This window comes from Heterocephalus glaber, unplaced genomic scaffold, assembly GCF_053883595.1.
Source record: "Heterocephalus glaber isolate CG9 unplaced genomic scaffold, H.glaber_assembly_v1.0 deba00001481, whole genome shotgun sequence".
Taxonomy (NCBI): Eukaryota; Metazoa; Chordata; class Mammalia; order Rodentia; family Bathyergidae; genus Heterocephalus; species Heterocephalus glaber.
The window spans coordinates 38,534,528-38,560,342 of NW_028258317.1; the positions used below are offsets into that span (position 1 = coordinate 38,534,528).

At 35.9% G+C, this 25,815-nt stretch overlaps 1 long non-coding RNA gene across 4 annotated transcripts in view; it reads right to left on the reverse strand.

Moving 5' to 3' along the window:
- LOC101707767 (uncharacterized) overlaps positions 1–25,815 on the reverse strand; it is a 163,306-nt gene that overhangs the window by 18,583 nt on the left and 118,908 nt on the right. For all 4 annotated transcript variants that reach the window (XR_002392483.2, XR_015440076.1, XR_015440075.1 and 1 more), the window contains one exon: positions 6,933–7,030. This is a non-coding gene — a long non-coding RNA (uncharacterized LOC101707767). The remainder of the gene's footprint in view (positions 1–6,932; positions 7,031–25,815) is intronic.

Sequence of the window (25,815 nt, forward strand, 5' to 3'; positions counted from 1 at the left end):
TCATGCCAAATGTAGAAATCAAATGTTTAAAACTGTTATCTAGCCTACCCATGGAATAGATGTATAGTTTACAAGAGTTATTGCTTTGGATTTTTTTATTTGATGTAAAGACTGTTACATTTTATTGTAATTAGTAATGTTTCATAGCTCTAAGGATTTCCAGATCCACATCACTGCATTTTTGCACAGTATAAAACACATTTATCCAAAGTGAAAATAATGTACTAAATATACTGAAGTTTCTGACAGCAATTTACATTTCTCCTCTTTCTTTCCTACACAGCAGAGTTTCATCCATATTAAATAAATTGCTTGCTATGTCTTGATACCTCTGACTTCAGCCACTTTTCTTCTTTCTTAAAATGAATCAAATTAAGGTTCATCCACAACATAAAAGTAATTGTTTTGGATTTTTCTTTGACTTGAGAGAATCACTAATAAGAAAAAATATTGCATTCATCAATTCTAAACTGCAAAGATTCTTTTAGAGACAAGAATATCAGGATGTGTTGTAACTGATGGCAGATCTAAGATATTTTATGCAACACTTTTCTCTTGTCAGAAAACATGATGCATCTCACAACTGATGACATCACAGATTTAAAATATATATATCAGCACAAATTATCTTGAAATTCTAAAGTTTAAGGCCTGGACTAAATTAGAGAATGGCTCTAAGAACATGAACATTTTGCTCATTAAAAGATAAAGCTGATATATATATATATAGTATTCTTCCAAAGTACTAACATACCATTGGGAGTCCCACTTCTTATTTACAAATTGTAGAAATTTCAAAATCATGATTACATAATTATATAACCTCAAGGTCCCTGGTTGGGTCAATTTCCAGGAGGGATTTGATTCAAATTTAAGCAGTTGATATCACAATTGAATATTCAGATGGGATATGTAGAGTTGAATATCACTTGAAATCAAATTTGGAGTCTAACAAATCTACAAACTCGTAGAACAAGACTTTTTGTTGTTTCCACGTAATCTGTAAAATAAAGTCAGTTTCCTAGCTCTGTGGGTGGAGAACTTAAAGTGGGAGAAATATAATATGATAGACTGACATTCTGAGGCCTTCTACACTCCTCATAGAGAATACCCCAGAATATCCGTTTTTAAATCTATTTAATGGCCAATGCATGTTCAGACTCTGAAAACATTAATACTTATGCACCCCCAAATTCTGCATTTGCCTGAAATTACACTTCAGAGTATGCTACTTTATAATCTTTACAATTATAGAAATAATTAACATGATGAACTGTATTGGAAAATTTTTTGTTTCTCTTTTTCTTTTCTAAAATTAATTTTATTGGTAAATTTTAGATATACATAATAACACTTATCATATGGAATTTGTACCTGCACATGATATATCTTCATTCTTCTTTTTCTCCATTTCCACTTTTTTTTTTTTTTTTTTTTGTACCGGAGATTGAACTCAGGTCCTTGCGCTTGTGGAGCAGGTGTCAGAACAACTGAGCTAAATCCCTGGCCCTCCATTTCCACTCTTAAAGAATAATGTAACTCATTTTTCTTAGCATTCATTTCCATTGACTGCACTGTATTTGTATTGTATTTGTACTGTGTGTGGATACTCAGGGTCTGGTAGCAGGCAGCAAAGGCTATGGAGACTGAAAAACACAATATTTTAACCGCTTTGTTCCTTATCTCTTGGACATCAAGTAGTTACATTACTTCTTTGTGCCTCCATTTCTACAGCTATAAAATAATAATATTTACCTTCATAGTTATTGATAAGATTGGATGAGTTACTACATGCAAAGCATGAATGCTTAAAATAAGTCCCATAGTAACTGAAGAATAATGGCTAACCCTCTTAGTTCCCTGTATCCGGATTGGTAGACAGCTTTAATTTCTCAGTAAACTTTATAACATATTGTCATGTTTTGAATATGATTTTCCTCTCTGGAACTCACATTGAAGTTAATCCTCATTACAAAAGATTAAAGGTAGTTTGAGATAGGCCCTTTAAGAGCTTACTAGGACTCTGCCATCATGAACATATTAATTCACTCATGGGATTAATAGATTAATAGATTGAGAGTGGGTCTTCTATAATAGCTAGTTTGGCTAGGTCTCATGTGTCCTGTTTGCTTTGCACCCTGTGATCCCCCATGCAAACTCTGGATCCCCTTAATTTTGGATTGGGACCATGGACATCTCTTTATACGTTAGCCTGTGTTATTAGCAATAGAAAACAGACTAAAGTGTGTAAGTTTCAGAGGCATTCAGTAATATAACTCACTAAATATTATTGAAGGCTGTCAGGTCTAGAGCAAAAGGAAATTATACAATGTCTCCCACTACAGTGTTCACCCAGCAAGTAGATGCATCAGTAAGTATGATAGAGAGCTCTATTATCTTTTTGCAGTCTTAGAAAGCAACATGGGACTGCTTGTGATAAAACTGTGGAATGGTAGATTAACTATAGCAGAAACATGAAGAAGTTGAGCTTAAAAATACTGCCAGAAAAAAAAATAAAGCAGTATTCATAAAAAGATTACAAGGATTAGGAGAAAACTACAAAAACAATGCAGAGATAACTTTTTTAAATGGTTCGTAGATAAGAAAAATCAGCAAATACATCTGGCAGAACAGAGTGGAAAGAGAATCTTGGTCACCTTGCTGATTTGGTATGTTAAAAGACAAATAAGCCCAGTGTAGTACCATATACCCATAATCCCAGCACTCTGGGAGGCAGAGGCAGGAAGGCTGAGCCCAGCCCATGCAATTTAGTGACTTAGTATGATCCTGCAAAATGAAAGATAAAAAAGGGTTGGAGATAATCTCAGTGAAAACATTCTGGGTTCAATCCCCAGGACCACATAAACACAAAAAGGTCAAATGAGCTAAAATGCATGCTGTGCTTACTGCATATGAGAGCAAATCAGATGCCAATTTTTCACTTAGTTTATAGGTTAGGGTCCCTGGATCTTGGAAAAGGAGGAAGCTATTGTTTCCTGCTCAAAGTCTATAGTCCACATATATGACTTATTTTGTTGGTAAGATAATGTGGGATGAGCTGGAGGAAGGCAAAATATGACCCAGGAATTTGTGGCTGGTAAAGGGGACTGTGGTCATCTTCTAGTGACCTGCACACACCTCTCTGTTTCATCTCTGCCCTCCCAAATCACCAGTCTTTCTCTGATTTCACACATAAAAGATGGCATTTAGAATGTAGAATTACAGCTCTAATCCAAACAGGCACATGAACAATTTTCCAAAAACGACGATTTTTTGTTTAACAGGAATTCTTGTGTAAACCGTTATTCAAATACCGTGTTTTTTATTAGAGCACACATAGTATTAAGTATCCGTGCAACTCACAGACCTTCGCTCTGCTCCCATAATCACAAAGCTTTAGGGAGCAAAGTATGAGGGGTGTTCGAATCTCAGTCATAGATCTATGATCACCTGTAATCAAGCTGTTAGTCAAAGCCATGGTGAGGAATACTGGTCAGTAACAGCATCCTTGACAGGGGCACACAGAAGAGTTAGTTAACTAAACCAAAATTTCAGACTTTTTATCGCTTCTTACCTACTTGTTTGCTACAGGTAGAAAGGAGCATATCACTAGATTCTAGGAAGAATTTAGAAAGACTCATTTTCATCTCCCTCCAAAAGCTGTCAGTACGAAGACCATTTTATTATATTTTGACAACAGTGCATACAATAAGGAAGACAGTGATGAAGCGGAGAGTGTGCAAGTGCTGAACTGGCTGGGTGATAAGACAGAGATGAACAGATTTAGTGCCTGCTATAAGTGGGGAACATGAAAAAGGGGAAAGACACCTAACATATATGCATACTGTCTAAAACCCCTTTAAGGAATATTCAACATTTAAGTTTTCTTCTGAGCCAGTAGATACTGCTGTTTCCTTGATTGTTACACCACATAGAGATTGGGCCATATGGAGCCTCAGGTGTTATATGGGATGTAAATGTATATAAGCACCTTTGAAGGTGCCTTTGAAGGCCAAGCTCTTGTTTATCTTCACACCTTCCATAACTCTAAGCATAGCATAGTGTTTTACACATGGCAGGCACTCAATATTCACTAAAGCCAAACAAAAAAGTATGGTTCCAAAATTTATGTTTACTAAGGTGAAAGTATTGTAAAATATTGGAAAGAGCATGAGACTGGGTGATAGAAATTTTCAGTTTTATTCCTGGCTTGTTAAATTCAACAGCTTTGAAATCTTCAGTAAGTTCCTCCTCCTCCCTGGGCGTTAGATTCCTGCTCTGGAGAGTTTAGGTTGTGTGTCATTGCCTTCCAATTTTCTAAGGCTAATACTTTCATCTTACAAATTCCTAGTGATTTTATTTGGCATTGATGGATTAAGCACTGTTCAGCCAAAAATTCCATCAACTCTGCTCTGGGGTTCTTTAAGATTATGTTTGGTTTCTTATTGTTGTTATAGCTATAAGATAAACAGCTGAGACAAAACTCTCAAGGGTGATAGAAAATACTCATTTACAACTCCTGCCACTGTTGTCTATGTCACTTGATATGATAAAGTGGCCCCATAATAATCATGCCCCTGTACTTACGGTAGGTTCTAGGCCTTGTGCTGTTGATTGAACAAACATTTTTTCTTTTGCTTGCAATAACCCTGACAAGCAGGCCTCTGTTTTAGCTGCACAGCTATCTGTCCAAAAACATGTCTTGAAATCAACATAACGATCACCAGTAAGAGTGGTCAGTGGGGTTTGGGGATCCAAAAGGAGTCCAGGTCTTCCTTAACTTATAACTCTTAATGTTACAGGGAAGATTTTGCACATATTTGCATGTACAATTTTGCATTTATAATATATTTGAGGCAAGCTTTCTGAAAAATGGAATTGATATCTTTCAAGGAGAAATTTTAAGAATATTTGAATGGGTCCTATTTGTGTTAATGAATTTTGCTAAGAATTTTTCTTTGTCCTGTTTTCAGTTTGTTTTGTGGGAACTGCCTTCTCCTTATGAGTAGATAAAGATGTATGGTTCTTAGAGCATGTGGAAATTAGAAAATGGACTAATGGAACCCATTAATATCCTCTCACCAATTAAATGAATTGTAGATCAATACAGTATATTAATAGAGTCAAACTGATACATGTATAAATATCCCACTGGGACAACCTTGAGGAGACAGTCTCAATTATGTTGAAAAGGACAGAAAATCATCTTACCCCACAAAGGCTTCCTCCCCACCTTGTATTTTAACGATTTTGACATTAAAAAAAGTTGTTTTACACTGCTTGATGATAATCTACTACTTTCTTACTGAAAACTAAATATCTAACAGTAGCAAAATGAAAAGCATTCTTGCAACAGTAAAGTTCTTGGTAAATTCTACAGTTAAATGTTTGTATAGTTTAGAAAAGAATTTAGATCGTGTTATTTCAGTTTAGATTTTCTTTTGGTTTTAATATTCAAGTAACTAAAAAAAGAGACTGATTAAATGTGATGGATATAACAGTTTCTATTCTCCCTTGAACCTCAAAGCCTAACCTCGAAGATAAAAAATAGAATTCCAAAGGAAAATTACTGCAGAAGTACTTTGGGCTAAACTGGCATGTCATAAAAATAAAATAATGCCTGTAAAGCTTATGGAACTAATTAAGATTTTAAAGTGGCCTCGTTCCTAGGAAAATATTAGGAATTGTGATTCAAGAAGACTTGTGTTTCACAGGTTAAAACAAAAACAATTGAAGCAGTTTATAAAAATGTGCCAGGATTGCTGTTTAATGAAAATTTTTAATTGATATATAGTGGAATCACATTGTATCATTATCTGTGAGAATCATTAGGAAAATAGGGAATGGTATGAATTCCCCACATTTCCATTAGAAAAGAAAGAGAAGGAGGTCAAAAGTAGAGTATGGCAGTTCAGCAAGAGAAAGAAAACAGACTATAAATTATCCTCTGCAGAAGGACAGCATGTTCAGCCAGACATTACATGTTTCTCTTTTAAAAATAGCTCATTATACTCTGATACACTTGATTGTGAGTTTAGATTTAATGAATGCATACATGGGCTATGGGGGTACTCAGCTCCATCTATGAGTCGGGACTCATATGTGCATACACTTCTTAAAGGACAGAGGCACAACCAGTGTGGCCACTACAAACTGTACAATTTCGAGAAAGATACAGAATAAAGAAGTCAGCCTTAATACTGGAGGAAAGGTGGAGAAAAATCTCAACATCCTTTTCCACTTATGTTGACAGCATACAGAAATGAAAAGCAAAAGGGAAGCAAAAAAGTCAAAATCTGTTTCTTATTACTGCATCTCTTAAGAGGAAAAAATAATGCACATTGGGCTGACATTTCACTGATTATGAATTTAATTTCCATTAGCTACTAAAAACACTTCTTCTACTGGCATTAAGTAACGATCCACCATAATGTAAACGTTTCTTAAGTTCCGGTTCTGCTTCCAAAGTCAAGCTTTATGTAATTTAATTTTAAGGTAATATTTGAAAGCATCAAATGAAAGATAACCAAGTTGTCAGTAAGAAAGGTTTTCCTTCCCAGTTGTCACACTATTCTGAGGTAATCCATAGTAACACAATTAAGTCCTCCATGATTGCTCTATTCCCTTGTGGCAAGAGGGATTGACAGTATAAATCAGAAAGTACAAACACAAGTGTTGTTTTTTTTCCAAAATGACCTACAGAGGTGGATGTATTTGAGGGAACTGATATTTGGTTTTCTCCACAGACATCCTTTGGTTTCCACAAATACCTAATAAGGGACATGAAATTATAACTGGAAGTAATTTGATCATTGTCAATTAAGTGTCCTATGACAAACTTCCACATTCTTAAACATTTAGTAAGACATAAAATGAAATGAAAAGAAAGAAGAATGCTGAGATTAGAGTGTTGAGAGGGAATAAACACTAACCTTGGGAGTAAGTATTAACTGGAAGCTGAGGTTCCTTATTTACAAAGTTCCCTCCAGAAGGATTTTCTGCTTCAGTCCTTCTTTAGCTGACGCTATCCCTGTGAAAGAGACCGGAAAGGGAAATTCAACTTTAGGTTCTGAATACATTATTTCAATTTCCCAGGCCAAGTATCCAAGTCATATTTCTGAAAGAAATTATTTAAATAATGCTTAACATGTAGAGTGTGTATTGTAAAAGGCACCATGTCAGTGTTTGGCACTGATTATCTCTTATTGGTCACAACAGCCCTAAGGAGAAGGAATGAGGACTATCCCTGTGCTATTAAGGTGAGGTAAAATATGAAATATTCTCATGGAACACAGTTAAAAGATAGTGGAAGCAGAGATATGTGTGCAACTTTTCACCTGTCTCTTGCCCGCAGGACTAGTTACATTGCTTCCTAGGACTGCACTGTGAATACTGTAGCCACTGACTACACTTCAGCTTAAATTAGTACACATTAAATCAAATGAAACATTCATTTCCTCAGTCACGATAGCCACACTTCAAGTGTACAGCAGCATGGAGAGAGCATCATTGCTTAGTCCGATCTGATGGCATCATCAGCTGTGCCTGGAGGACGCCGTCAGCTTTCTCTTTCGTCCCCCAAAGCACTGGAAACCAGAAGGGAGGCAAAAGAGACTCTGTGGGCTGGGATGGATCTTTTCTTCCCACTCCCCAGGAAAGAGCTACCATCCTCTCATCTGGAGAAAATTGTTTCTACTCACTTCTCAAAACAAAGCTGTTTGAATAAGAAAACATGATTAGGAATGAAAAGTTAAAAATCAATATCAAACAGAAATGTGGAGGGTACTCAGCGAGAATAAATGTGGACTTTTCACCAAACCATCTGTAAGATCTTTGACAATGGAGAAAGAAAAGCAAGTAAGATTATTATGAAGCATATTTCATGGTGTTGATGTTACTTTGGCATCACATGAAGTACTGATGAGATTTCACTGGGGAATAGTGCTATGTGCAGTTCTGCATAGAATGCTATAGGACGATGTTCTAAGTCGAAGAACACACATGAGAGAATAATCAAAATGATTCAGTGCTAAATCAGGACAAAGAATTAGCCAGCCCTGGCCTGAGTCCTACAGTCAAAAAGATGTTAAGGAATACACGGAGGTAAATGGGATCCAGAAGGGAGCAGAAGAAATCACTGCCAATATTCTTCTCATAATGGAGATTTCATGCAATATTAGGGAATAGAATAAATTTCCAATTGTTAAACTATGAATTAAAATGTTAGGTAGTACACCAAAACTCAAATTTCACATGTGGTAAAGAAATCAATTCAGAAAGAACTTTAATTGTGGTTTTTGAAGGTAGGACCAAAAAAGCTTCCAAAAAGACTGAAAAAACTAAGGTAATGATTTCAGCTGATTTAGGAAAATATATGAAAAATAATCAGTTCATTGTCTAGTACAAAGTCTGGCTTATTTGTAGTCTTTATTCCTAAAGTGAGGATGTCCTTCTTTCTGAAATAATATGCTATGTCAATTCTTTACACTATCTTCAAATAATAGCACAAATTCATTGTGCACCTAAGGGGAAAAAAAATCTTAGATTCTTAGTTTTCTTACAGAAAGAAATCTTGGAAAGCCCTGTAGTTCATTGTCTAAGTGAGATCATAAAGATTCAGAAATAATGAATAATTCAAGCAAAGTCCCTTAGTTTGTTGGTTCAGTTCAGTTGGAACTGAAATGTTGGTGCCAGGTGAGTATTTCGAGCCAATGAAAACAGCCAACAGCAGCAATTGTACCATTTGTGTCCTGGGACCCAAGAAGTCTGCATAACAGTGTACCCCAGGGTTCCCACAGCTCTAACATTTTAGTAATTCTCTTCTTACAATAAAATGTTGTTTTTATTTTATAATAAAATTTTAAAAAATCAAAATGAAAAATGTGTTTCATGCCTCATCATCCAAGGAAAATTACAATGTCCATCATAAAACATTTTTCTATAGATAACATAGATGTTACATATTGAAGGTGCTCTGTAAAGAACACATAGCAGGACCGGGGATTTAGCTCAGTGGCACCTTGGCTGCATCACAAGTGCAAGATCCTGACTTTGATCCCTGGTACCAAAAGAAAAAAAAAAAAAGAACACATAGCAATTGTCATTTTAGGAATAACATCCATGTTTTACAGGCCAGAAACAACACTTAGAGCATGAGGACTAGTCACAGGATTGAACTGAATTCTAAATTTTACAAATGAGGAAAAAGGAGGGCTCACTCTGCTTAGGGAACTGTTCTTTGTCAGTTCCCATGGGGGAACTGCATAGGGGTAATATTGCCTTCCAAACAGGGTAATATTGCCCCCAAAAGGATGGAAATTGGTTGCTGAGCAGTGAAAAAAAAATTAGTTTTATAGTGTATAAAGCATATCTATTTGTAGAGGTGCATTAGGAGATACACAACATGGTAGAGCTGACTTAGATTTCATGGTGGAAGAGGCAGTCAGGAAAAAAAATGTATAAAGGGTTCTAAGAGGATCATAATAAAACAATTGAGAGTCACTGACCTAAGCATATAGAAATTCCACAAAGTAATAAAATAGACAAAATAAAATCAGAGGAGAGATAGCACATTTTTAGACTGATCCTATTTGAGACTTAAAATGTTTTTAGTTCAACAAATAATTCTTTGATTTTCTGCAGTTATTAAAATTGCCTTATTTTGTTCTTATGAATCATCATGCATTTCAGAGCTTCACCGTCATATTCTATTCAAAGTGACCTTCTCCTCACACATTTTCCTGTCTTGTAAAACTCCCTCACTTCTTTTAGGGGACCCTGATTCTTCCTGTGATCTCCCCAGCATCACTGGCCTCCTATTCTCCTCTGCTCCATGAGTGATGATTCCCATTCAGGGTGTGCGGTTTCTATGGAATTCCTCTTCTATATTTCTTGGAAATTTCAGTATCTCTCTCCAGCAACTGCAGTGGCTAAACAGACCTGTGGAGTATGCTTTTATTGCCTCCCTAAACCTTGAGGCCACCCTCATTTGGCTTCAACAAAAGAACATTCCTTTTTTGGCTTCCACAAGTGAGTTAGGTGAGGTATGAGAAGATTTTCCTTTACCAGCACTTCACTTTTATAAAACAAAGTGTCTCCTGCCAGTCCTGTCCTTCTTAATCATCCTCATTTTCCCTCACTACATTGTGAACTGGGCTGGCTTCTCCCAGCTATCCTGTAGAAAGATGGTGGACTTATTTAAATGACAACTCTCTAAACTTTCAATATCCAGCCCTTACTTAATTCTCAGTAATTTCTTTATTCTCAGCTGTGAGGCTTATTTGCTCAACCAAGCGCTGGGCATTTAGCATCATGCTAATAGCTGCCACTTAGCATGGGTTCTGTGCTAAGCATTTAAGACACATTGTCTCATTTATTTCTCATAACCAACCAGTAAGGTAAACATTATTTTCCTCTTTTACAAGAGAAGAAAGTGAGTCTTCAAAGTTAAACAACCGACTTAAGGCATTGTATTAGTCTCTTTCCTATCACAGTACCCAACATCTACTAGAGGAGAGGTTATTTTGGTTTACGGTTTTTAGAGGATTCAGTTCATGGTTAGTTGACACCAAGGAAGAACCAGCATGGAAGAAGGACATGGTAGAGGAAACGTACTCATGCCGTGGCATTCAGGAAGAAGAGAGGAGCTAGAGCAAGAATATACCTCTGGGTCATACCACAAGTGACCCACCTCCAACCAGGTCCCCTGTCCTAACAGCACATTCTGCTACTAAACTCACCAACAGCTGAATGCACTGATGAGTATAGCACCCCCACAACCCAGTCACTTTCCAAACAAAACAGGCTTTGGGAGCAGAACAAACATGTAGCTGAGCTACTATGGAAGCAAAATTAGTAAGACTGTCATGCCCACACTCTTAGGCTAATGATTTCTTATGTGAAAATGAATTAAAATTAACTTAGTTCGAGGCATGATTTGTAGACATCATTTGAGAGACCTAACACATGGCCAGTATGAAAATATACCTATAATTGGGGCTCAAGAAAATATTGATGTTTTATACCATAATTTTTGCTTCTTTACCTAGGTATGTGAGATCTTGTTTTTTCAACCTGAACTGAGAGAATTATTTTATTTATAAGGCTAAATCATAGAAAATAGTATGATAGCACGCAGACATTTTGGGGAAAACCTAAAGAACTAAGTAAATTTACCTTGCTACTGATGTTTTTTTCAGCACATATTATATAAAGAAACAGAAAGAACATAGGAGGCTTTGCTTAAGTAATTTTGGGGCCACCATAAGTGAATCAGAATACTACATCATCTTTCCTTGATAGATGAACAATTTTTTATAAAACTGGCCAAGAATTTTGGACCCTTGTGCCATCTCTGATTCATTTCTGTCACCAACGCCTGAATCACAGCTGTGTGACCTCAAAAGATTGATGAAAAACAGAGGTTAGAAAGAAAAAAAGATTAGGATATATTTGATTTAGAAGTTGGTTGCTTTATTTTTTACCTTCAAATCCTTGTAATCTTATCCATATGTATAGTTTCTAAAATTTACTATTAATCTCACAGATGTTTTTATGGCAAGTACTGCAGATATTCTTACCTGTTGTCCACATACACATTTCTTGGGGACACACTTTTAGTTCTCTAGTCCTCATAGATCATCTAAAAACTGACTTATTGATACTAGAGATCTAAGCCAATGAACTTCTGATTGGGACTATAGTAAATTACTAGTAACTGCCTGAAAGGATCACTAAAATCTCACTCCAATCTTTCTGTTTTGCCTCTTAACAATGGCTTTTGGTGCCATTTGCCACAAGGACCTCTCCTTTCTTGTGCAGAGATTTCAAGGTTCTCTAAGATTTCCCCAGATTATTGGCACTAAAACTTATATGAGACCAATCAAAGCATGGTGAGGTTTAGTTACCAGGACCATGTCTTTCCTCTGAGGTTATTTTGCAGCTAACATTTCTTTCCTTTAAGTGAATACTGGGAGTGGAAAAGTCAGAGATAAAGATGTAGGTTCCAGAGAACAGGGTGCAAAAGCAGCAGAGCGGGCTTCTTAAATTTTAACACAGCAGACAGTGAGATCTTGGGAATGCTAAAACAGTCACAATGAATCACAAAATCTCAAGTTCTTGTTGGCAATGTGCTGCAGCTAGACTCTACAGACTTTAGAGAAATTCGTCAGCAAACTCTCTAGTTTAGAAAGCTATCATATTAAATTAGTCTCTGGAGGGAATTAACAGTTCAGTTCACTAAAGAACAAAGCACACAGGGAATTCATAGGAGGGGAGTAGGGTAGGGAAGAAGGAAAAGAAAATGCAAGTCAGCACTCTGAGCATCTGGTTTTGTTCTTTCATGTGTACAGACACCTGAGCCAGGATACTGCATGTCTGACATTTCAAGTGGCTGCTCTGAAATGGCTAAGCAGGGAGTCTTGTGATTGACTTGTCAGAAGATCACCATGGAATAAGTGCTCCTGCACTCAGTCTTATAACTCCTTTGTGGTGTCTTACTTTGCTCATCCAGGAAATAGAGTCATCACTGAACATAGACACCTCAGAGATGGTAGGGTTCACTGCCCATGTTCAAGATCAAAGCTTCATCAGAAGGAATCTCTGTCTACACCTAGCTCTATGGAGGGACCCCCAATCACCCCACCATCTAATGAGGGCTCTGCTACATATCACATAAGCCCTACTAGCAAAAAATATTCTCATATAATTCTATAGCATAATGATGTAAAAAAGAAGCAATAAATTGAATTTTCAAATTTCTCACTCATAAATATTTTGGATGCATTTTATAGATTGGGCACTGTCCTGAGCCCTTGAGAGATATTAGTGAACTAATTAAAAATGCCCTGATTTCAGGGAGTTTACATTCTACCCCTAGGGATGATCTGCCTCACATCCCTTTGTGAGGACTACAAGCCAGTGAGTTGTTTTCAGTTATGGTATATTTATTTTATTTAAAAATTGTATCTAATATAAAAAAGTTAAAAAGAACATGAGCAATATTGAAGGTAAATGGAACAAAGGAAAGAAGCAGTGAATATAAAATATGGTCAATCCTTTTGTAACCTCAGTCTTTATCAAATTAAATTATTGGAATAGTGGAAAGAAAATGTGTATCTGTCATAATATTCTATTTCAGTTATATTCTCCATCAGTCATGTTCAAAGACTGAATGAGAATGGACAGAATAAATCATACTTTACTTTCCTTAATTATGTCTCACTCAATTTTTAAGAAACATTTCCAAATATATATTTATTTTTATCTGATTTCCACTTGTTAATCTGTTTCATGAATACCTTTTATACTGAAAATTTTGTGCTGGGTTATTTGCACAGTAGTCAGTTTACAGCCCCATTTCACAGGTGAGAAAACAGATATTCCAAGACTAGATGACCTGCCTGAGCTCATACACAGGAGGGGGCAACATTTGGATCTAATATTTACTGTTCCCATGTGTCCTAATATATGAATATCAATAAAAGATAATAATGGTGACTTTGTAAAGATGTTCTATGTATTAGAAATTATCCATGAGAAGTTGCTCTCTAGTACCCACCTAAAGGGTGCATAATAGCTTTTATAGGACCACATCCCATAGGTCAATGAAAGAGACTCTGTACTCCAAATGTAGAGACAACTGTATCAAAACCTTTATTATTTCCCACACAAGAAACTCAAAGTCCTTCTTGCTGTTTCCACAATCAAGCAGTGGTTGATATTTCCCTTCTGTGATTTCCTGATCCTAGTAGTAAACTTTTGTTTCTCACTCAGACCTTACAGTTGTTCTAGCCTGTACAGTTGTTGGAACAGCATGAAATTGAGGACTAAGCGTCCCTGTTCTTAAAATCTACTTGGCCCTTTTACCCTTTTGGACTCTAGTCACAGGCTAGATCAGGGCAGCTTGCTCTCCTAACCACAGTCACCTCAAGGGGAGGGTTTTAAGGTGTTTTCCTAAGGAAAATAGATCTTTGTCTTAGGAAGACTCATAACACCAGCTGATGACGTTGAGCGTTTGCTCATCATTATCATCACCTCAAGTATCTAGACTACCCAAATATGCATCATTCACTTGGATTTTAGCCTGGACTCTCATGCTAGCTAGGTGAATGACTGTCATTCTGACAAGTCATTTTGGCATTTATTCTCTTATAAAATAAGAAAATAGGACTAGGTGGTCAACAAATCCTTTCTGCTCAGTAATTTTACTGTATTCAAAATTTCAGATAATTCTTCTCTCATAAATTTCAGTACACAGGGTGGGATTTGGAGTGGAATTTGAGATGTTTCAAAACTAGTTGTGAGATGAAAGACACTTTATACATGTGGAAAAGCCATCAATTTTGTTTTTGCTGGTTCACCGAAAATAAAATGAAAGCCAGAGTCTCCTTCAATTCTTTCAAAGATAGTGTACTATATGACCACACTAATAAAAAGAGATGAAAGAGAAATGTTTTGAAAATGATGAAGAAGTGCAGGAAAGTAATTGCTAAGGATAAAATCTGTTGCAATAGTATTGTTGAGTCCAGGATGTATTTTTGCATCTAGCCATTGAAATTCAGAGAAGTAACTGTTCTGTAATGCTGAAGCATTTGGTAGTACCTACAGGATCTTGTGGCAATATTTTTTTTCTGGTAAAAAATTAAACCCCAGTGGGAGCTTGGTGGAACATGTGTAGTTCAAGTACTCTGGGGGTTGGGGTAGGAAGATCACAAGTTCAAGCCTAGCCTAGGCAGTTTAGTGACACAATAAAACCCCATCTCAAAATAAAAAAGGCTGGGGTTCTAGTTCAGTGTGAATTAGATTCAATCCCCAGTGAGGGGGAAGCACCTCACTATAAGGAAACTAAAGCATTTGGATGAATAAAACAGAGACTGCATATTACATACTATATTATCCACCTAGAAGAGTCATTGTTTATTTTTATTTATTTCTATTGGAATTTAATTTAATTTATTTTTCTTAACATGGGTGGCAATTATATTTTAACATCAACCTAAATTTGTTTTATGAAGTGTTGAATCATGACATTAATCATAGTCAGAATGGGCTGGTGACTAGTCCTGAGAATTAGGATTATGATTTCATTTTCAGATGAAAGGGAAAGGTTGATCCTTTGCTTTCAGGAATTCTGAAGGAGACTAAGACTGTCTCAAAGTTTGGAGGTTGTTTTTGTTTGTAGTAATACTTCTTATTTATATGTTACAGGTCATTGTCATAATATATCTGAGTGAGCCTTCAGAGGAGGCTCAAGAAAAAAATTCCATTTTTGGGTAGAAGGCAGAAACACGGAGGTTCAGAAATGAAATAACTAAAGACAGTAAAAGAGCTCAAGAACCTGTGGGCTCCTCAGGCATTTGTTAGTTCAAACTCCAGTTCTTAATCCTTGTTAGCTGAGTGGCTTTATGTGGTCATTCTCAATGGCATTCAGTTTTTTAATCCATAGCAGTTTATACCCTGTCTCCCTGGGACTCTGTAGTAATTAATTAGTACAGTGCATGAAAAATCACTTAGCTCAGAATATACTTTTAAGCAAATAAAAAAATACCAAATATTTTATTACTGTTATGATTATTAGATTTTGACAAGGTTCAGAATGTATGAGTGAATACTTAAATTATTCTTTGATTTGTTCAGTATTATTACACTTTCTTTTTAAAAATTTATCAGTACATGTTTGCAAAGTTCATGCTGTTTACAGTCATTTTGGGAAGTGGTGAAATGTACATATGACAGCTGATTTCTTTTTTTTTTAAATCCTTCCCCTCCCTCTTTGTCCTCCAGTTCTTCTACCCTATTATTCTATTGTTGTTGATATTACTTGTCTTAGCTCATGTTATGGCATATAATGTTTACATTGATTGGGGTAATTAGGTTCTGGTACATCGCATATCTTTATTCTTATTTCCCCTTCCTCTCCTCCTCACCTTTCATCTTTGTTCCCTTGGTCCACTTCCCTATTGCAAGAGATCCATCCCCTTATACCCTTCTATCCATCCTTTATCATTCTCTTTGTTTGTACTTTGCCTCATTCAAATGAGAGATATCATATGATATTTAATCTTGTGTGTCTGGTTTATTTCACTGAATATTATGTTTGCCAGGTGCATCCATTTTCCAACAAATAGCTCAAATTTGTCATTCTTTATAGTCAAGTAGTATTCCATTATATATAGATACCACATTTTCTTTATCCAATCATCTGTTGATGAGTATACATTCTGTTTCCATAATTTAGCTACTGTGAATCATGCTGCTATAAACACTGATATGCATGTATTACTGTAGTATGATGACTTAAGTTTTTGGGGGAAGATACCTATCAGGAGGATAGCTGGGTCACATGGAATTTCTAATTTCAGTTCTTTGAAAAATCTTCATACTAATTTCCACAATGGTTGTTATTAGTTTACATTCCTGCCAACAATAAAGGAGAGTTCCTTCTGCACCGCAGCCATGCCAACATTTATTATTATTTAATTTCTTGATGATTGTCATTCATTCTGGAGTAAGATGGAATCTTAACATTGTTTTGCATTTTTCTAATGGCCTGAGATGTTGAACATTTTTTCATATATTTGTTGAACATTTGTATTTCTTCCACTGAGAAATGTCTGTTCATTTCTTTGCCCCATTTCTTGACTGGATCTTTTTTTTTTTTTTTTTGCTTATATTCTTTTATTGGTACATTTTAGGTATACAATACATTTACATTTATCAATGAGTGCTTGTACCTGTACATGATGTATCTTGGTTCTTATTTTTTCCCCATTACCTGTGTGCCCTTATCCCCTCCACCCTTCCCTATTTATATAAACTTTGTTTCCATTTTTTTCTTTTCTCATAATTTTTCCTTTCTCTTCTTTCCTTTCCCCTTTTCCTCTCACTTCCCCTACCCCTTTGAATATTTTCTTCCTCTTTCAAATTATCAATTATTCATTTTAATCCTTATTTCAGTTACTCACACTAGAGAAACTATTTGGTATTTACAGATGTGTATCCTATTTATTTCACTTAAGAGTATGGCCTCAATATGCATTCATTTAGCTATTAATGTCTCTAGTTTCTCATTCTGTATGGCTGAGTAGTACTCCATTTTATTTTTTAAAAATCACGTCTTATTTATCCAGTTTCCAATTGATGGGCACTTGGGCTGTTTCCAAGCTTTAGCTATTACAAACTGTGCTGCTATAAACATGGGTGCAGAGCACCATTCCCAGCACAGAGGAGGATTCTGGGCCACCATAGCACAGCTCCCAGCCCAGAGGAGGCTTGTGGACTGCCGAAGCACCACTCCCAGTGCAGAGGAGGCTTCTGGGCTAATGCACTACCACTCCAAGCACAGAGGAGGTAAGCTGCACAGGCACCAGCAGCACACAAACCCACACTCACACACTCACACACACACACACACACACACACACAGCTCCCCCCACCCCCATCAAAATGAGAAGACATGTAAACAAGTCTCAAAAGTAGACTTCCAGATCACCTACAGCAACCCCAAAGAGAAAGGAGATGGAACACTCTCATACTCAACCACCTGGACTCCCTGAATTGGCAACAAAAGAGGATCTGGAAAAAATGAAATCAGAAATAATTTCTCAGATAATAGCAGAGATGGTGCTCATAGTGCAAGACATGATTAACAAATCTAGAGATCAGCTGAGGAACATGATGGAATTCCAACACAGGAAACAAATGGAATCCATAAAACAGATGCAAATAGATTTCCAGGAAATTAAAAATTCCATTGAAAATCTAGACAGCAGAATGAGCCAATGTGAGGGCAGAATTTCAGATATAGAAGATAAAGTTGCAATTAGTGAACAGGAAAAGAAAAATTGCTTTAAAATTGTAAGGGACCACAAGAAATCAACCCAGCAGCTGCTAGATAATGCAAAGAAGAATAACATAAGACTGATTGGAGTCAATGAAGAAAGAGGAGAGAATGCAGATGACATAAAAAAACTGTTTACAGAAGTGATGGCAGAAAACTTCCCAAGCTGGGAAAAAGAATTTGACATACAGATGAGCGAGGCATATAGGACTCTAACTAGCCTTGATCAAAAAAAATCTACACGTAGGCATATATTAAGATTCCAGAAACCCAACAGAAGAACACAATTCTACAAGTAGTTAGAGAAAAGAAACAAATCACGTACAAAGGAAAGCCCATCAGAATCATAGCAGACTTCTCAACACAAACCATCAAGGCAAGAAGAGCTTGGAGTGACATATTCCAAGTCCTAAAAGAAAACAGCCTCCAACCCAGACTGATGTACCCTGCAAAACTATCTTTCAAAATGGATGGAGAAATAAGATACTTTCATGACAAAGAGCACCTTAGGAACTTCGTGAATACCAAACCAGCACTCCAAAACATTTTACACAATATCCTAGGAAAAGACAATGAAGATTACAACCCTGGGAATCACTGCAGAATGAATCCATCAGGTGTGAAAAGAATTTAAATGGAAAGTGGGAGAATCCAAAAAAAGAAAATGTCATGACAATAATAAGTCAATATGTATCAGTTATAACCATCAATGTTAATGGTCTCAATTCACCAATCAAAAGAAATAGACTGGCAGAATGGGTCAAGAAGCAAGATCAAACAATATGCTGCATACAAGAAACACACTTAATTCAAAAAGAAATTCATAGGCTGAAAGTTAAAGGGTGGAAAACAATACTCCATGCAATGGGAACCTGAAAAAGTAGGAGTAGCTATCCTCTTTGCAGATCAAGAGGATTTCAAACCAACACTGATTAAGAGAGACAAAGAAGGACACTATATCCTTGTAAAGGGAACAATCCAAGAGGAAGAGATGACAATCATAAATATATAGGCACCAAACATTAGTGCATGCAAGTATATAAAACAAATACTAATGGACAAGAAAAGTCATATGTGCACTAATACAATAATAGTGGGGGACTTCAATACCCCACTGTCACAAATAGATCAACTAGACAAAAAAATAAGGAATGAAATACTAAAACTCAATCAAACTCTTGAACAAATGAACTTAACAGATGTTTACAGAGTCTTCCACCCCACAAAATCAGAATACACATTCTTTTCAGCCGCACACAGGTTGTTCTCCAAAATAGACCACATACTCACTCATAGAACATGTTTAAGTAAGTGCAAAGGAACTGAAGTTATCCCCTGTATATTATCAGACCATAGTGCAATGAAATTGGAGATCCATAGCAAAAGAAACTCAAAAAATTTCATAAAAATGTGGAAATTGAACAACACACTTCTGAATAACCAATGGGTCACAGAGGAAATTAAAGAAGAAATCAGACAGTTCCTTCAATTAAATGACAATGACAGTACAACATATCAGAATCTATGGGACACAATGAAAGGAGTCGTATGAGGGAAATTCATAGCAATGAATACTCATATTAGGAAAACAGAGCGAGCCCAATGACACAACCTGATATCAACTCAATAACAATCAATGAAATTGAAAATGTAATTAAAAACTTACCAATTAAGAAAAGCCCGGGTCCTGATGGCTTCACTGCTGAATTCTATAAGACATTTAGAGAGGAACTACTGTCACTACTCTTTAAACTCTTCAATGAAATTGAAAGGGAAGGGATACTCCCGAATTCATTCGTGGAAGCAAGCATCACCTTGATCCCCAAAGCAGAGAAAGACCCAACCGAAAAAGAGAACTATAGGCCAATCTCACTAATGAACATAGAAGCAAATATCCTTAATAAGATACTGGCAAATAGAATGCAGAAGATCATCAAGAAGATCATACACCCTGACCAAGTGGAATTCATCCCAGGGATGCAGGGATGGTTCAACATACACAAATCAACAAATGTAATACACTATATCAATAGAGCCAAGGAAAAAAACCCATATGATCATCTCAATAGATGTAGAAAAAGCATTTGACAAAATCCAGTACCCATTTATGATAAAAACCCTATGAAAAATTGGAATAGATGGTCTCTACCTCAATCTGATAAAAGACATCTATGAAAAACCAACAGCCAATATAATACTAAATGGTCAAAAACTGAAATCCTTCACACTAAAGTAAGGAACAAGACAAGAATGTCCACTATCACGACTCCTGTTCAATATAGTTTTGGGAACATTAGCCACAGCAATTAGACAAGAGAAAGAAATAAAAGGAATAAAGATAGGAAATGAAGAAGTCAAATGGTCATTATTTGCAGATGACATAATACTCTATACAGAAGACCTCAAGAAGGCCATGAAAAGTCTTCTAGACTTAATAACCAAATTCAGTAGAGTAGCTGGATACAAGGTCAACACACAAAAATCAATAGCTTTCCTCTGCACAAACAGCAGATTCACTGAGACAGAAATAGGGCAAACAATACCGTTCAAAATAGCATCCAAAAAACGGAAATACCTAGGAATCAACCTAACAAAAGAAATCAAAGGCCTCTTTTCTGAAAACTATAGCACTCTGAAAAGAGAGATTGAAAATGATATCAGAAAATGGAAAGACATACCCTGCTCTTGGGGAGGAAGGATCAACATAGTGAAAATGGCCATACTTCCAAAACTGCTCTATAGATTCAATGCAATCGCAATTGAAAGCCCAGCAGCATATTTCATGTACCACGAGAAAACAATACAAAAATTAATTTGGAACAAGAAGAGACCCAGAATAGCAAAAGCAATTCTAGGTAACAGAGACATGGCAGGGGGTATCACAATCCCAAACTTGAAACTATACTAAAAGTTACTCTGATTAAAAAAAAAAAAAAACAGCATCGTACTAGCAAAGGAACAGACCTGAGGACCAGGGGAACAGATTAGAAGATGCAGAAACAACTCCAGACACACTCAGCCACCTCATCTTCGATAAAGGAGCCAAACACCCTCACTGGAGGAAAGATAGTCTCTTTAATAAATGGTGTTGGAAAAATTGGGTTTCAACTTGCCAAAGATTAAAACTAGATTAAAACTCTCATCATGCACTAAACTAAAATCAAAATGGATTAAAGATATAAATATTAAAATAGAAATGCTGAACAGGCTGGAAGAGAGGTTAGGTAGAACTCTTGAAGACACTGGTGTAGGAAAAGATTTTGTGAACAAAACCTCAGTTGCCCATGAACTGGGATCTTTTCTTATTAAAAAGGTTCTGCACAGCAAGAGAAACCACCAACAGTGTGAAGAGACAACCCAAAATGTGAGAAAAATTTTCACCTGCTGTCCCTCACACAAAAGTCTACTATCTAGAATCAATAAAGAACTTCAAAAAATCAGACCTCCCAAATTTAAAGACCCAATCCAAAAATGGGCATCTGAAATGAACAGACATTTCTCAGACAAAGAAGTACAAATAGCAAATAAGCATATGAAAAAATGTTCAACATCACTGGTCATTTGAGAGATGCAAATGAAAACAACACTGAGATTCCACCTCACTCCAGAAAGAATGGCTGCTATCATGAAATCAACCAATAACAAATGTTGGCAGGGCTGCGGGGAAAGAGGAACCCTGCTCCACTGCTGGTGGGAGTGTATACTGGTGCAACCACTGTGGAAATCAGTATGCAGATACCTCAAAGAACTAGGACTGGAAGTCTCATTTGACCCAGCTATTCCCCTGCTGGGTATCTTCCCCCAAAAATTAAAAGAATCATACCACAGTGATATATGTGCACCCATGTTCATAGCAGCATAATTTGTAATAGCTAAAACTTGGAAGCAGCCCAATTGCCCATCAACTGGAGATTGGATAAAGAAAAAAATTTTTTATAACATGGAGTACTACTCAGCCATAAAAAATGAGAAATTAGAGACATTTATAGCTAAATGGATGTACATTGAAGTGATACTCTTAAGTGAAGGAAATAGGACACACTTTTGTAAATACTGAATAGTTTCTCTTGTGTGAGAAACTGAAAGTGTAAAGAATGACTAAAAGGTATAATAGATAATGTGAAATAGGAAGAAAAGGGGCAAAGGAGAAGGCGAAGTGGGAGAGGTAGGGGAAAGGGAAGAAGAGATGGAATTAATATGAGAAAAATGAAAAAATGGAAACAAAGTCTTTGTAAATAGGGAGGGATGGAGCAGTTGAAGGGAGGGAAGGGGAAGGGGGAAAAATAAAAACCAAGAGAGATTATGTAAAGGTGCAAATTCCCAATGATGAATGTCATTCTATTGTACACCTAAAATGTACCAATAAAATAAAATTTTAAAAAACATGGGTGCACATACATCTCTGTGATATGATGTGGAATAGCTGGGTCAAATGGGACCTCTAGCCCTAGTTCTTTGAGGTATCTCCATACTGATTTCCACAGTGGTTGCACCAGTCTGCACTCCCACCAACAATGGAGAAGGGTTCCTTTCTCCCCACACCTGCACCAATATTTGTTATTGGTTGATTTCTTGATAGCAGCCATTCATTATGGGTTGAGGTAGAATCTCAGTGTTGTTTTGATCTGCATCTCTTGAAAGACCATCTTGACTGTATCTTGAATTTTTTGTGGTTTAATCTTTTTTGAGTTCTTTGTATATTCTAGATATTAGTCCTCTGCCTGAGGAGTAACTGGCAAAATTTTTTTTCCATTCTGTAGATTGTCTCTTGACTGTGCTTATTGATTCTTTTGCTATACAGAAGCTTTTTAGTCTGATATAATCCCATATGTTGATTCTTGCTGCTATTTCTTGTGCAACTGAAGTTCTGTTTAGAAAATCATTTCCTACACATATGTCTTTAAGTGTTTTACCTATATTATCTTTTAGTAGGTTTAATGTTTTTGTTTTATTGTTTAGATTTTTGATGCATTTTGATTGTAATTTAGTATATGGAGAGAGATAAAGATCCAGTTTCAATACTCTTCACACAACCAATTTTACCAGTACTGCATGTTGAATAGGCTATTTTTCCTCCAACATGCTTTTGGCTCCTTTGTCAATTCAAACGGTTGAATATGTTTAGGGAAGTTTCTGTATCCTCTGTTCTGTTCCATTTATCCACATATCTGCTTTTGTTCAAGTAAAGTCACATTTTTATCACTATTGCTTTGTATTACAGCTTGAAGTCAGGTATCACTGTGCCTCCTGCTTTTCTCTTGTAGCCCCAAATTGCTTTTGATACACTGGGTCTCTTCTAGCTAAATATGAATTTTAAGATTAGTTTCTCTTGAAAATGGAAAAATAGGAACAAAATCTTCCTAAATAGGGAGGACTGGAGGGGTTGAAGGGAGGGCTGGGCAAGGGTGAAAAAATAAGAACCAAGAGAGAATATGTAAAGGTGCAAATTTCCAATGATGAATGTCATTATATTGTATACCTAAAATGTACCAATGATTAGAATGAATAATTGATAATGTAAAATAGTAAGAAAAGGTCCAAAGGGGTAAGGGTAGTGGGAGGGGCAGGGGAAAGGAAAGAAGGGAAAGGAAAAATGCTGAGAAATGGAAAAAATGGAAATAAAGTCTTTGTAAATAGGGAAGGGTGGAGGGTGTGAAGGGAGGGCTAGGAATGGGGAAAAAATAAGAACCAAGATGCATTATGTAAAGGTACAATTCCCAATGAGAAATGTAATTGTGTTGTATACCTACAATGTACCAATAAAAGAATTTAATACAAAAAATAAAAAAGATTAGTTTCTCTAGATCTGTAAAGTATACTGTTGGTATTTTGATTGGGACAGCATTGAATCTGTATAATAGTTTTTTGTTAATGTGATATATTACACTTATTGACTTATGTGTGTTGAACCATCCTTGCATCTCTGAGATGAAGCCTACTTTAACATGATTTATAACCTTTTTGATAATGTGCTGCATTCTATTTTCTAATATCTTGTTGAGGATTTTTACATCTCTGTTCATTCAGGAGACTGACCTATAGTTTTCTTTTCTAGGTGGATCTTTATCCAGTTTGGTGATCAGGGTGATACTTGTTTCCATAAGTGGATTTGGGAGCACTTCATCCCTTCAGTTTTTTTGAACAGCTTGAGAAGTATTGGTGATTTAACATCCTTAAAGGTTTTGTAGAATTCAGAGTGAATCCATCAGGATGTGAGATTTTTTAAATTGGTAAATTCTTTATTACTGTGACAAATTCATTGCTAATTGGGTTGTTAAGTACATTTATGACTTCTTGGGTTAGTTTTGGTAGTTTACACATGTCAAAGAATCTATTTTTCAAAATTTGCTAATTTGTCAAAATATAATTTTTCAGTAACTATCCTCTGAATTTTGAGTGTTGCAATTTCACCCTTTTGATTTCTATTTGCATCCACATAAGTCTTTTTTCTCTTGGTGAGTCTGGCTTATCTATTTTATTCTTTTAAAGAACCAGATCTTAGATTCATTGATTTTTTTAGTGTTTATTTAGTCTCAATTTTATTGCTTTCCACTCTCATCTTTATAATTTCCCCATTTAATTTTGGTTTGGGGCTGGTTTATTGTTGTTTCTCAAGTATCTTAAGATTTCCCATAAGGTTATGTATTTTAGCTTGCTCAGTTTTCTTAATGATTGTGATGGATTTTCCTTTTAGAACTGCTTTCATAGTGTTCCAGAGATTTCAGTGAGTTGTACTGTCATTGTCATTAACTTTCAGAAATTTTTTAATTTCTTCTTTGATTTCTTCCATGACTCATTGGTTGTTTAGGAGAATGTTGTTGATTTTCAGGAGATTTTGCCTTTTCCAAAATTTCTTCTGTCATTGATTTCTATTTTCATTGCACAGTCGTATGACAGTATACATGGAGTAATTTCTATTTTTTATATTTTCTTGAGGTGTTTTTGTTGGCTAGTGTGTTATCTATTTTGCAAAAAGTACCATGTGCTGCTGAAAAGAATGTATACTCTTTTGCAGTGGAGTGGGATACTCTGTATATATGGATACTCTGTATCCATATGTTCAAGGGTGTGGTTCAACTCTGATTTTTTTTATTTTTTTTTGTTTAGTTGATCTCTTTGTTAAAGTGGCATGATAAAATCCCTTACTGTTGTGTTAGTGTTTATTCGATATTTTAATTTCAGTAGTTTTTCTTTTATGAAAATAGGTGCTCTAGTGTTTGGTGCACATATGTGTATCAGTGTTATGTCTTCTTGTTGGATTTATGTAGGGACCTTCTTTGTCTCTTCTAATCAGTTTTAGCTTGAAGTTTTACCATGTGTGATATTAGAACTGCTACTCATGCTTGTTTTTGGGGTCCTGGTGCATGAAATGTTGTTTTCCACCCTTTAATTTTTAGTCTACGAATATCTTTTTGAATTAGATGAGTTTCTTGAATGCAACAGATTGTTTGATTTTGTCTTTTGATCCAGTCTGCCAATCTGTCTCTTTTAATTGGAGTGTTGAGACCATTGATACTACTGAGATGTGTTGGTTATTTACTATCAGTCCCTTCTTTATCAGTTGATGAATCCTTTTCCTAACAGTTATTGTTGGTGTATAACCTCATTAGTTTCCCCTGTATTTTTAGCTGTACCCACAAGAGCTGTATTCATTTATCTTTTGAGCTGGTCTTTTTCATGGAACTACCTTATTTCTCAATCTGTTTTGAAGGATAGCTTTGCTAGATAGGTTAATCTGGGTTGGAAGTTACTTGCTCTAAGGGCTTGAAATACTTCACTCCAAGCTCTTCTGGCCTCTGGGGTTTGTGTTGAAAAGTCCACTGTGATTCTAATTGGTTTACCCTTATATGTGATTTTTTTTGTTGTTGTCTTTCTCTGGCTGCTTTTAAAATTTTGTTTTTCTTCTAGATACCTGGTAATTTAATAAGAATATGTATTGGTGAGCTTCTTTTTTCGATCATAATTGTTTGGTGTTC